The 13,567-nt window shown below is 33.1% G+C and overlaps 1 pseudogene; it reads left to right on the plus strand.

Annotated features, from left to right (window-relative positions):
• The first annotated feature begins 850 nt into the window (after positions 1–850).
• Positions 851–6,597, plus strand: LOC149577920 (UDP-glycosyltransferase 92A1 pseudogene; annotated as a pseudogene).
• The last annotated feature ends 6,970 nt before the right edge of the window (positions 6,598–13,567 follow it).

Below are 13,567 nucleotides of genomic sequence, written 5' to 3' on the forward strand. Positions count from 1 at the left end.
TTTCTTGTCATAATAAAGCTGAGGTAACCATCATTTGCGAAACAACTGCAAGAATTCCTCCCAAGTTACCTCTCCATGTTGGAATCTCTTTTTAGCCATAACATTCTCCCACCAGTTGACTGCTTCACCCATTAGCTGATAGGTGGCCCATACTACTCTAGATTTCCCAATGTAGTTTCGCACTAGAAAGTACTTCTCCATGCTAGTAATCCAAGCCTTTGCATCTTCTCCAGAAGCTCTTCCATGGAAGGTGGGTGGAGTTACCTTCTTGAGATCTTTGCTCAAATCAGCAACTATCTGAATCCTATTAGAATTAAGGAGAGAACTTTGACGGTTAGCTTACGCTTTCTGCTCTATTTCAGACCTCCTAAGAGCTTCAACCATGTGCTCATCTTCACGTTTCTTCCTTAGCTCCTCTTCCTGCTTACTTAAGGCTTCAGAGTGTTGATCCTCCTCACGCTTTCTGGCCTCTTCTTTGGCTTGTCTACCTCGAGCCCCTTGCTCTAGGTTGTCCATCCGCTAGCTTTTTTGTTGTAACAAAGCCCCCTGTTGGGTTAATAGTGCCATAATTTGATCCAACTTCTCATTAGGTTCTTCAAACCGTGCACTACTGCTCGACCCAACTTTTCGTTTAGATCTTGTGGCCATAACATGTGTCACATATGCAATATTTAGAAGAATAAAATGGCTTGGCCAAGCACTTTCAACTCAGATTTACCTATAGAAGAAACAAAAATAGAATGCAACCATTCTACAATACTGGCAGATAGGGAAACTAAACATGAAGATATCCACCTATTTGTCCCATAAATCGCTACATTACACCCGACATGAGGGGATATACTTGTTAATGCTACCATCAAGTTTACATATAAATTCAAAATTCCATGGGGCATCTGCATCTGCATCTGATTCCAGAATTCCATGGGGCGAGAACATCTAAAGGCGTCATGTGGTGATGTTTCCATTCATGGCGCAGGGCCACATCATTCCCTTCCTTCACCTCTCCAAACTCCTCGCCTCTCGAACCGGATTCACCATCACCATCGTCAACACCCACCATTCAACATTCACGCCTTAGCACCCACCATTCAATCTGACCCCTCTCTTGACATTCGCCTGGCGGAGCTCCCTTTCTCCAGTGCCGATCATGGCTTAACACCGCGTACTGAGAACTTAGATTCGCTGCCTTATTCGCAGTTCGTCACTTTCATGGAAGCCGCAGAGCATTTGCAGCCCCATTTCGAAGATCTGATCCGTAAGATCTCGGAAGAAGATGGCTGCGCCCCTCTCTGCATCATCAGCGACATGTTCCTCGGCTGGACCCAAGACGTCGCCGACACGTTTGGAATACCCAGAATCTTCTTCCTCACCTGCGGCGTCTATGGCACCTTGCTTTACTACTCTATGTGGAATCATCTGCCCCACACAAAGACCCACTCGGAAGAGTTCGCCCTCCCAGATCTGCCTCACGTTTCGCTGCACCGATCTCAGCTTCCCACTAATATAAAAATGGCGACAGGAACGGATCCCTGGAGCTTGTTTCAGGCTCGCCAGTTACCCCGCAATATGCGCAGCTGGGGATTTATATGCAACTCCTTCCAACAGCTCGAGAACGGATATTTGGAACATCTCAGAATATCCACCGGCAGGCCTGTCTGGGCGGTTGGCCCTCTCCTTCCTCAAGAGTTTCTCTCTTCCACTCAATCCCATGTTATGTCTGATGAGTTATTGCAAGGTAAGGATGCAACCACCGATGCGGTTTCCTGCTTGCCGTGGCTCAATTCTCAGAAAGTTCGTAGTGTGATCTACGTTTCCTTCGGCTCGCAGAACACGATCTCTGCGTCGAATATGAAAGAGTTGGCACTTGGTTTGGAATCAAGTGGGCAGCCCTTCATCTGGGTAGTCCGGCCTGGTGCAGGGCACCCTGACAAAGTCATGGAAAAACATTAAGTCCTAAAGTCTAGAAAGTTATTTAAATAAGTTTTAAAATTTAAATATTTAAAAAGTAATGGTCAAATAAGGATTAGTTGTTTTGTTAGAGGATCCAACTACTTTGGATCGGTTAAGGGAGTTATTTTAAGTATATGTAAGTCTCAAAAGGCATGAGGGTACAGTGGTGAAGTCAGAATTTTAGATTGTACAAACTGTGTCCATATTGGAATTAATAATAGTTGCTTTCTTACAAATTTGAAGTCTTTTGATGTTGTATTGACCTATTGATTTGGAGATAGATGTGTAATGATTTTTTTTAATTCCATTAGATCTAGTTCCAAGTGATTTTTAATACTAATTCAATCATTTAGATTGACTGTTCTGTAGAAATCTCTAATTTTTGTTTTAGTGCCAGTCATGGATTCATGAGATCCATCCCCTTTTGTACATATTGTTTCTTGGGGATGGATCCACACTTGTAATATAATTTCCTAACAATGATTATGAAGGAATGAACCCCATTTGCAGGAGAATAAGAGAGGTTGGTCATGTTGGAGGGTAGAGAAGTGACTGGACAGTCACAGGAGAAAGGAATACTTGTCTCAGTAAATTGTAGTTTAGTGCGGGGGTCATTTCTCCAAAGTTTACTATTGGATCTTGCCAAATTTTGGATATGTTGGAGAGAGACAAATTGTACCAAATATCAACGGTTTGATTGAGCAAATAAAGTTTGGTTCAAAAGTTATGAATGACTATTGTCGGGTCTATCTAAGGGGCAGTGACATGGCGGTTTGTGATGAATTTTCTCATGAATGTGTTAAGGGAGTTTTGTGAAAGGATTAGATGTTGTACGGGGATTTTTAGAGAATCCTAATTTGTGATAAGGAATAGTGGGTCCATTGATATTGACCCTAGTGGATAGGTCTTTGGAAGAAGTTGAAGCAATAGTATTCCGAGGACAGTCACAATACATATGATCAAATATGCATTGTTGCATGAGAGGACGATTTCCAACAGTATAGACATTAGTATGTGGAGTCTAGTGGAGTCTAAAGTGTTCGGAGTTGACCTTTGATAGGTCTATAGAGCGAAGTGGGTCCAAGAGTGATTAGTAATTGGAGAAGGGGAAAGTTTCTATCAAACAAAGAAGGAAAGAAGTTATTAAACTATGAAGGAATCATAACATTCCACTAGCCTCTGCATCAGATTGGTATCAGAGCACAGAAGATTCTTTGGGAGAAGAGCAGAAGGCAAACTAAGGTTTTGAAGACTTAGAATCCCTTGTTGAACCTTGAAGTTGAATTATCCTTTAAGAGTATTCCAAGGTGGTGATTCAAAGTTGGATGGATCTTAGTTTGTAGAGGAAGTCGGATTGAAGGGTAAAATAAGTTGAAGCCATCATGACTACAGATTTTGAGACTCATCGATACTCACAATTTAGAACACAATGCAGATGTATGGGTAAGGTTTGCAAAATGGTCATTTCCAGTGGCTCATTTTTCAATTTTGTTTCAATTGAGATGGTTGAGAAGTTGAACCTACAACAACTAGTGCATAAAAGACCTTACATGGTACAAGGATTGCATGATAGACACCAAGTTGAGGTTAGAAGGCAAGTATATGTTCCTTTCAGCATTGGAACCTATGAGGATTCTGTTTTATGTGATGTTATTCCATTGGTAGGATGCCATTTGATCCTTGGGAGGTCATGGAAAGTAGAGAAGCATACATTATATGATGGGGCATTGAATAGTTACACCTTCAAGCATGGTGGAAGTCAAGTTATACTGAGATCTTTGGAAGAAGAAGCAACATCATGGAGGATGCCAACAAATTTTTTGTTTGAAAGAGTGGGGTTCCTAGGACAAAGGGAACAAGAAGAAGACAAGGTGGACAACAAGATAGCAATTGATTTGATACATCAGGCCTATGATAAGGCACAAGGAGTTGTAGATCCAATAAAGATCCTGGAGGAGAGAGTAGTGGATGAGCAAGGTTCATGTGAAGAGCCAAGAAAGCAAGCAGAAAAGCCTATGAAGGTGAACCAAGAGCAATCAGGGTATGAAGATGATAGGACAGTGAAAATGGTGATAGGTGAGCCACAAATAGGAGAGGCTCAAAAAGACGAAAAGATAGGGATAAAGGTGAAGATTGTAGAAGATACCAGGGTAATGAGTGAATGTATGGGTGGAGATATCCAAGTTGGGATAGTCATGTGTCCCTTATATGCTGCTGTTAAAAATAGAGAAGATAGGGCTATTAAACAAGCCATAGATGACATGTTTGAGTACCGAGAAGGATGGCATAGGGAAGATGAATTGAAGAAGGTCTCAAGGATGACAGGGACCTTAAGGGATGAAGAGTTTAGACTCTTGGAAACAGAGATGGTGAAGAATGCCACAAGTTGGCACATGAAGATGACAAGAAAGATTGTTTGGCCCATTAAGAGGCTGACTGAGAAGAGGAAGTTGCTAAGGGAACCTACTGAGATAAAGGTTCTAGAGGATGATTGTGAGGTAAAACATTGTGTTGAAGATGGTGGAGTAGCAAGTCTACAAGGACTTGATAAAAAGATAGATTTTTGGGATGAGTTGGATGCCATAGTTGAAGAATGGAAAATGAAGGGTGGTGTAGTGGAAGAGTGCCTAGGACAGGGGCATGAGGATGGTCATGGAGAGACCTTGGAATCATATTTCTCTACAAGGAAAAAAATCTCACAAGGAGTGCGTGAGGAGGAGGATGAAGTAGTGAATCTAATGGAGGGAGCAATTTGCCAAACATATGTTTTGGTGCATAAGAAAAACTTGTTTATTTTTGTTTCTAACACTATTGTGACAGGATTGTCGGAGTTTGATAGTGTTCACCATGCAAGTTTTGCTTTTGCACACATCTATGGGAATATAAACATGAAGACTAACAAATTTAATGCTTGGCATGAGCACATAATGTTTGATTTTAGGGGCATGGAACACATGAAATAAGTTTTAAAATTTAAGTATTTGAAAAGTAATAGTCAAATAAGGATTAGTTGCTTTGTTAGAGGATCCAACTACTTTAGATCGGTTAAGGGAGTTATTTTAAGTATATGTAAGCCTCAACAGGTATGAGGGTACAGTGGTGGAAGTTGGAGTTTTAGATTGTACGGACTGTGTCCATATTGGAATTAATAATAGTTGCTTTCTTACAAATTTGAAGTCTTTTGATGTTGTATTGACCTATTGATTTGGAGATAGATGTGTAATGATTTTTTTTAATTCCATTAGATCTAGTTCCAAGTGATTTTTAATACCAGATTCAATCATTAAGATTGATTATTTTGTAGAAATCTCTAATTTTTGTTTTAATGCCAGTCATGGATTCATGAGATCCATCCCCTTTTGTACATATTGTTTCTTGGGGATGGATCCACACTTGTAATATAATTTTCTAACAATGATTATGAAGGAATGAACCCCATTTGCAGGAGAATAAGAGAGGTTGGTCATGTTGGAGGGTAGAGAAGTGACTGGATAGTCGCAGGAGGAAGGAATACTTGTCTCAGTAAATTGCAGTTCAGTGCGGGGGTCATTTCTCCAAAGTTAACAGTTGGATCTTGCCAAATTTTGGATATGTTGGAGAAAGACAAATTGTACCAAATATCAATGGTTAGATTGAGCAAATAAAGCTTGGTTCAAAAGTTATGAATGACTGTTGTCGGGTCTATCTAAGGGGCAGTGACATGGCGATTTGTGATGACTTTTCTCATGAATGTGTTAAGGGAGTTTTGTGAAAGGATTAGATGTTGTATGGGGATCTTTAGAGAATCCTAATTTGTGATAAGGAATAGTGGGTCCATTGATATTGACTCTAGTGGATAGGTCTTTGGAAGAAGTTGAAGCAATAGTATTCCGAGGACAGTCATAATACATATGATCAAATATGCATTGTTGCATGAGAGGAAGATTTCCAATAGTATAGAAATTAGTATGTGGAGTCTAGTGGAGTCTAAAGTGTTCGGAGTTGACCTTTGATAGGTCTATAGAGCGGAATGGGTCCAAGAGTGATCAGTGATTGGAGAAGGGGAAAGTTTCTATCAAACAAAGAAGGAAAGAAGTTATTAAACTATGAAGGAATCGTAACATTCCACTAGCCTCTACATCACGGCCCCCGCTTGGGGTGCCATTGACTGCAGAGTTTTCCTCAGAGTTTCTTCCGGATGGATTCGGAGAGCGAATGGGGGCCAAGAATCAGGGACTGGTTATTAAGAAATGGGCGCCCCAGCGTGTGATTTTGTCCCATCCTTCGACGGGAGGATTTTTGAGTCACTGTGGGTGGAATTCGACATTGGAGAGTTTGAGCCAGGGAGTTCCCATGATTGGATGGCCCATCGCAGCCGAGCAATACTTCAATTCGAAGCTTCTAGAGGAGGTCGGCATGTGTGTGGAGATGTGCAGAGGAAGTGAGGGAGAATTGGGGAAGGAGAAGGTGGAGAGGATGGTGAAGATGTTGATGTCGGAAGAGAGAGGTGGGCGACTGAGAGAAAGAGCAGCGGCCATGAGAGATGCTGCCAGAAGAGCAGTAATGGACCATGGAGATGGAATCGACAAAGGCTCGTCCATGCGTGATGTTGACGACATGATACACAATATTCTGACCACTTATACTGGTTCTCAATCCTTGTGAAGGATGATAAGTATTGACACCGATTTTCATGTTTAATTGTCCTCGGGTTCTGTTGAGATCAGATGATGCCAATGTTGAATTTACTTATTGTGGAGGGAAAACAGTATCCCTTCAATCTGTATGTGTGATATTTCTTAGAGCTCCTTACTTTGAGTGCTCCTTTCTTTAAGGACAATTTCTAAAATGATCACTACCTATATTTAGCCAACAAGTCATTATTTTGTATTTTTTAAATGCAATTTATCATCAGTTTTCATATTAAAAGATCAATAAGAATTATTATTTTATATTTGTGATAATTTCTAAAAAATTGAAAGCGATGCTAAATTTTGTTAGATATTAGAATTGATATGTTATCTCTTATCTTATCATTGAATTATTGTTTTAATTATTATTTTATATTTGTGATATTTCTTAGTGCTCCTTACTTTGAGTGCTCCTATCTTTAAGGACAATTTCTAAAATGATCACTACCTATATTTAGTCAACAAGTCATTATTTTGAATTTTTTAAATGTCAATTTATCATCATTTTTCATATTAAAAGATCAATGAGAATTATTATTTTATATTTGTGATAATTTTCAAAAATTTGAAAGCGATGCTAAATTTTGTTAGATATTAGAATTGATATGTTATTTCTTATCTTATCATTGAATTATTGTTTTAATTATTATTTTATATTTGTAATAATTTCTAAAAATTTGAAAGCGATACTAAATTTTGTTAGATATTAGAATTGATATGTTATCTCTTATCTTATTGTTGAATTATTGTTTTAATTATTATTTGTTTGTTCTTAAATTGGCATACATCAAGTTTTTGTTTGAAAGTTAGATGTGAGATTTTGAATTTATAATTTTTGTTAATTGTTAGTCTAGAGGTTATCCAATATCAACATCAATCATTTTTAATTTCACCAATTGTCTATCCTTTAATTTTGTTTGAATAAGATAAATTTAGAATGATGTGTATAAATAGAAGTACAATAATTTTTCTATTTATAATAACTCGCAATTATGATAATAATTATAGAAGTTTCTTACATGTTAAGGTTAGCATCATTACTTTTCATTTTCAATAGATAAAACTAATGAACTTGATTATAAAATTAAAATGATAAGGTTATTCCATAGGTTTGGTTATGATTAAATTTTTAGGATTATGGTTGATGTAAAAATATTACTTCGGTCTTATATTCTTGTATCAATCACAATTCAAAAAACTTAATCATACATATGAAACAATCTTGCCATTTTAATTTTCCATCACTAAATTTTTTACATTATGATTAAATTTAAATGAATTATTAGAATTTTTATTTATAATTTAAAATAGTAATATTTTGTATAATTTATATTATTAATATATCTTTGATTAAGCAAGCCTGAATTTATACTAAGAGGGGGATGCTTACATCTAAAGCGAAACACCCACGCAATAGCGGTTGCATGTATAAACGACGTCGACGTTATTAACAGTTAAATGCATCACTTTAGCAAACTAGCTTTATTGTAGCGATTCACCTTTAACAAATTAGCAGAACTAGTAAATGTGAAACTAACTGGGCGATATGTATATGTCTTGAAAATGAAACACTACATTATAGTGTAGCTTTCAACATGGTGAGTAGTATTTCATAATAATAATAATAACAACACCATCGATTACTTACACTGGTGGGAAATATTCTAGTTAAGTGCAAGGAGGTGAATAAGTTTTTTTGAGGGAATAGTTAATCTTTCTGCGGATGTGAAGACTCCTGATTAGTTTTAGTTTTATATGACGTTTGGCCTGCTTGTAAGGAAGCACATTGTGGCATACAAATTGCCGTTGGCAGGACTTTCTTGTCTGTACTGAAATCATCCTAGAAATTGGCCCACTCAAATATATTCTATTTCTGATGTAACCTTTAGCAGATCTAGACATCATAATCCGCATGCCGAGATAGCTATGTCATTATAAAAAATATACAGATTTAAATAAAATGGAGTGGAGAGTTTTGAAAAGTTGTGTGTTTAACTTCTATATTTAATAATAATAATAATAATTTGGACTATCTGTCCAAAATAAGGGTTTCCAATGAGGTTTTTTTCATGATGATAAGGTCAGTATTTCTAATTTAGATAAATATTATTGTTATCACTATTCAAAAAGAGACACAATGCGTCATAGTTCCTGCCTAACACATAATTCTTGTAGAGGTGTAGATGAGTGAGAAGAAGGTTAAATAGTTCTAAATTAACATTGTGAATGCATTAATTTTTTCCTAGAAATGCACCTATGATCTGATAGGATGGCTCATATTTTGTTATTAAATTCTCATCCTAGAAATGCACTTGTGATCTAATAGGATGGCTCATATTTTGTTGTTAAGTTCTTGTGTTATATTATTATATCTTTGGGCATTTAAGCCCAAGAATAAGAAGCCAAAGTCCCTAGCATGGCACTAAGTACTTAATATCATACTATGATCAATACATATGCTTTAGACAAATTTGCACCTTCTATATTGACAACTTAAAATATGTGCAATGAGGAAAGATATCCATACCAATATTTGAATTATAGAACTTGAGGAAGTGATGAAGCATTTGGAGTATCACATTATATGTTTAAGCATACCATGCATGCTACTAGAAAACCATTAGTAGTTGGAAAAACTTCCCCAACTATGTATTATTCTCATCTTGATTATCAAATGAAATGCACACTATTTTTAATCATTAGCACTGGACAAAAACTAGGATAGAGATAAATAGCAGTATAGAACAATAACAACATAAACCTATATGCAAAGGAAAAAAGGATAAATAATATAGAGGAGGAAGAGAAAGAGAGAGACAATAGTAAGATATAGTGATATCAACATAAATTGTGTGTGTGTGAGAGAGAATTGAATATAATTATTTTTCTTAATAAAACAAATAGTTAAAATAAAATCATGGTTATAATAAAAAAATAAAAATATATTATATTTTAATTAATGAAACTAAGAATTTAATTTTTATATTAAAATTCACATTTCTATAAATGAGAACTAGAATATAACTATTTAAATTTAATACATAGTTTATAAAAACTTAATAAAAATTTATATAAATTTTAGAATTGAATTATTTTTTTTATAGTTATTTCATTTAGTATTTTTTTAAATATAAAATATAATTATTAATTAAATATTAAAATATATTTTTAAGTTCTAAATATATTTAAACTAAATGATAAATTGTTTAAATAAAAAATATTAATAATAATAAATGATATAGTTTATAAATTGTAACACTTATCAATTATACATATTACAAATACTATTATAAAATATAATTAAAAAATAACATTGTTTAATTAATTTTTATAAAAGTAAAACAATAGTAATAATTTAACTACTTTTATTAAAAAAGAAAACTTTAAAAAAATTAGAAATTCAAATATAAAGATATAACATACATATATATATATATATATATATATATATATATATATATATATATATATATATATATACATATATATACATATATATATATATATATATATATATATATATATATATATATATATATATATATATATATATATATATATATATATAATCTAACTTATGCATTACATGAAGTTTTAGAAACAAGTCATATCAAATAGTCAAAAATAAACATCAATGTAAAACTAATAATAAATATATGTAAAATAAGAGATTAAAAATATTTAACTCTATATTTAAACTTGCTAAGAAAAATAGATTGTGATAATTAATACTGATTAGACATGTTGTGTGAGGTGGAAGATAAAATAATTGAAAAAAAAAATCTTATCAACTTGTCACAAATGTGGAAAAGATAAAGTTGTAATTAATGAATGATGAAGTTGTTAGAAAATATTTGTATTTTTGTTGAAGAAAATTAATTTTCTCCCCCACCAAAAATAGTATGGACCAATAGAATGAATGAAAAATGTGATTTATAAAATAATGAAAAATTAGAAAAAGATATAAACATTTGAAATTTCATATAATCTTTTAAATATTTTGATTTGATTGGTCAGTGTTAATGTCAAATTAGCACTGGCATGAATGCATAACTATTGAACTAAAAAAGAGAGAGTTGTGTTTTGGTTTTTATATATGGGTGTGATGGAATGATGTGTCCTTGTATTACTTTATAATATTTCATGGCACAATGATAGCACAAAGGAAAATAGCATTTAATTATAGTTATATTAAAATAATTGAATAAATCTATATATAAAAATTTAGACTAATTAGTTTCAATACTATGAATTATTTATGGAATGTTTAATTCAATTTTAATATTTCAAAATATTTCAAAAGACTATTTTAAAGTTGCAAATCTGATTGAATGAATAGTTTTGTAACAAGATTAAAATATATTGCTTTACCACCCTCTCACTTAATTTCTAAAGAATATTATGAGAATTTCTTATGCTAGTTTTATAGATCCAATTTTAGCAACTTTTATAACTTTGATCCTTAGTTCTCTTTGTCTACCTAATATTGAAGTCTTGGAAATATTAAAAAATATTCTTCTTTTTTCAAGGGGTCACAAGACTTTTTTTTGGATCACTAGGTTCATTTGTTATACATTAATCACTTATAATGATTATCTTTTTGACTCTGATAAGGTTCAACAAATAATAAGAAGGAATACAACTAGGATGAATTATAAAAGAGTATAAGATCATATACTTCTATCTATTAATCTAAGAATTACTCTTTCTGTTAGTTTTGATAGCTTCCTTGTTTTCTCTATATTGGGCAATCATGCATTTAACCCACATGACCATACAAATTGTTGATTATTTCAACAAAATAAGGTGAAGATAATTATTAAATTACTATTATAGTTACATAAAAGAGCTTGAAATAAAGCAAAAACAATATTCAAGAAGTTTATAAAAAACACTAAAAGCTTATTTTGAAGCCTAAAATGAAATAATTTGATCTTGAAAAAGAATTGAGACATGCTTTAATAGAGAATTTTGTAGCATTTGGCCCAACTCTTCAAAATGTTCTCAAGAATATTTTTTGGGACAATTGGATTGTAGTTACAAATTCACAACCTAAGGAAGTCTCTATATCATTTTTTAAATGGTGAAAATAAATATGAGTTTCATAAGCCATTATCTTCAAAGTTGTTCCCTTTTTCCCAATAAAGCTTCTAAAATTCATATGCTATAACCTACAAGTTACCTAAAAGTGCTTATTATTCCCATTATACCAAATACATATTTTATTTAACTCAATCATATTGTTTATAAGAAATTGAGCTAAATTTCCCTTTTTGTATTCTTTTTTTTTTGTTGCATCTAATTCAATTCTCTTTCACTAACTTTTTATGATACTCATACTCAGATCAATATAAATATAAATATTAAATGCATTGAGCCAATTTAAAAAAATGATAAGATAATATTCCCTTATTAACTATAAAATAAATCCCTAACTAGTGTTATTATAATAACATCTAGCCCATAGGAAAGAGCTTACAACACATGGGTAAATTGTGAGTCTCTCATCAGGGAGGTCTTGGGTTCAAATCTACTTGAAATTAACACAATAATAATTACTCTTAACAATAATAATCTAGGCTTCAACCAATTACCTATACAAAAAAATAGCATCTAGCCCATGTCTTAATTTTGTTGTAACAAACATCAAGGATGGAAGAAAATATAAACATTCATTATTGGGACCTAGGTGAACTCAATTACAGTAAGTGTGGCTAGGTGGAAGAAAATATACCATTGATATATATCAAATTATGATCAAATGTATTCTTAAAATATGTAGTTTAATACTAGTTTTTTTGCAATGGTCACATTTCAAAAGGAACCCAAAAATTGTGATGTTGGGTGTGTCTTGAGGATTTTGGCTTTAAATAGGTAAAATGCATTTGATAGTTTAAAATATTTAATTTTTCAATAACGCGGGTTTAAAATATTTAATATTTAAAATTAAATTTGATAGTTTAATTTTTTCATAGTTGAATAAGGAACTTTGAAATACATAGGCTAAGCTTAGGACTATATTTGAAATATTCAATAATTGAAAACCATAATAGTAGGTTCTAAGCCATAAGAGAGAATGTCCACTTGGAAATCTAAGATCAAATTTAAGGTATAAGGTTGAGGGGTGGATCAAAAATTTGAACTAAAACCTCAAGTTTTATGTGCCATGTCCCTCTTGGAACAAACTTTATCAAAAATGATGAGAATTAGATAATTGGTAGGGGTAAAACTCTAAAAGGGAATAGGATATTATTGTCTAAGGTATTTAATTCCAAGCATTTTATAGGACTTATGATCAAATATGTAGATAGATTGAATAGATGATGAGATTGGGATCAAGGAACTAAAACATAAGGTTCGGAGTTCATGTTGGAATGTAGGGCCCAATAAGAAAGAGTGTTGAATGTTCAAGTGTTTGTTTGTAAAAGGGAAAGTAAAAAGAAAAAAAATGATATTTTAAAAATAATACTCTAGGCTATGTTTAGAGCCTAGGATCTAATTGGGATGTGAGAAAAATACCTCAAGAAAGGGGAAGTTAGAGTATGGATGGAAAAATAGACTTTAGGCCTTACATTCCATGAGTAAACTAAAGACATATTTTAATCTTGTCATTCATGTTGAGTTTTGTTTGTAAAATCCCTTTATAGTTTGTAGAATCGAAAAAAATTTGGGTATTTCAAATAGAGCCCAAGGTTCACACATAAAGAACCAACATCCCTTCTTGCATTCCTCCTTCCAAGACTTTTTGTCATTTGAAATGAGATAGTTTAATATAAACATAGTGGATGAAACCTCTCAATTGGAGTTTCTTTTCTTGTTAAATTTCTCAATGGCAAAGTAAGAAAATACTCCTCTCTTGTTGATCCTCTATCCTTCTTGAAAATGTAGATTAATTTCTCTAGGTTAATGATTCAAATTTTAAATCAAGTCTCTTCTTATTTTCC

This window comes from Cupressus sempervirens, chromosome 1 (assembly GCF_028749045.1).
Source record: "Cupressus sempervirens isolate cs-2001-9-10 chromosome 1, ASM2874904v1, whole genome shotgun sequence".
In the NCBI taxonomy this organism is placed as follows: Eukaryota; Viridiplantae; Streptophyta; class Pinopsida; order Cupressales; family Cupressaceae; genus Cupressus; species Cupressus sempervirens.